The following is a 1,502-nucleotide window of genomic DNA, read 5'->3' as shown; positions in this document are numbered from 1 at the left end:
GTGATGTGGTGTATGCAATTAAGTGTAGTCAGGAGTGTAACGACATGTACATTGGTGAAACTAAGCAGCTGCTTCACAAACGCATGGCCCAACACAGGAGGGCCAACTCCAGTGGACCAGAGTCAGCAGTCCACCTCCACCTGAAGGACAAAAGACATTCTTTTGAGGACAGTGAAGTCCAGATCCTCTCCAGAGAACGTTGCTGGTTTGAGAGGGGAGTTAAGGGAGTTATTTTTTGTAAAAATAGAACACCCCTCACTAAATAGGGGTGATGGACTAAGACACAACTTGTCATCCATCTACAATCCTCTTTTGAGATCTCTGCCCAAACATGCCCACCAGGACAATAGGCGTCAGTCCACAGGGGAGGATTCAAAGACAGGTAACAACTCTCACCAATACTGGGCTATAACGATGAATTGTTAGGGGACATTGTTGGCCAACAAAGGACTGAAACACTACTGAAGGAGATAAATATCTCCGGCTCAACACCAGTCAGTCAGAACTGATGAAGCCTCTTGGATTAGAGGTGAAACGTCTTTGACCTAGAAATCTAGTCCAGTTTATTTTTTTCTAAGTTTTTTCAGCTTACTATGACCTGGATGACTGAAAATCTACACAGACAACAGAAGTCAAACATCTCCAATAATAAAGTCTTTATGTAAACTTTCCTCACTGTCTCTCGAGGCTGCAGCTGCTCTCAGCTAATCACACTCAGTTTCCTCCATGTCAACAGAAAGAGGAGTCACGGCTCTGTGGAGCAGCAGCTGTCTCACTCGGTGTCAGAATGTCCTGAAGGACCCAGTCTCTACCAGCTGTGGACACTGATTCTGCAGACAATGCTTGACCTCATACTGGGACCAGTCTGGCTCATTAGGATGCTCCTCCTGTCCCCAGTGTGAAGATGGATCCAGAATCAGACCTGGACTGCTGACAGCCAGTCATACCAGCACTGTACAAAGTAGGACTGTAGATCTGTCTACTGATGTCCTCACTTCTGACAACTGGACTTGTTCAAATCAAATCAAATTTTATTTGTATAGCGCCAAATCACAACAAAAGCCATTTCAGGACACTTTACAAAGTAAGGTTTTAGACCTTACTGTTATCATTATTATTACATAGGGAAGACCCAACAAATCCCCCTTGAGCAAGCACTTGGCGACAGTGGGGAGGAAAAACTCCCTTTAACGGAAGAAACCTCCGACATACCCCGGCTCTTGGTGGGCGGCCTTCTGCCTTGACAGGTTGGGGTGAGTGGATAGAGGAGAGACAAAAGAAGAAAAGCAACAAGATACAACAAATAATGAAACACTGGTCAGGTCGATGTGGCTTGTGACTGCTTGTCAGAGACATAGAGCTCCAGGGCCAGGGCAACCTGCAAAAAGGTACAGAAAGAGAGAGAGGACACACTACGGGAGAGAGGAGACACAAAGTTAGTAATGTGTAATGGTGGCATATAGAAGCATAGGGAGAGAGAGGAGAGGGGAGGAGAGGGGAGG

The sequence above is a fragment of the Monopterus albus genome, unplaced genomic scaffold, assembly GCF_001952655.1.
Source record: "Monopterus albus unplaced genomic scaffold, M_albus_1.0 scaffold355.1, whole genome shotgun sequence".
Taxonomy (NCBI): Eukaryota; Metazoa; Chordata; class Actinopteri; order Synbranchiformes; family Synbranchidae; genus Monopterus; species Monopterus albus.
Note: the sequence above shows the minus strand (reverse complement) of the source record.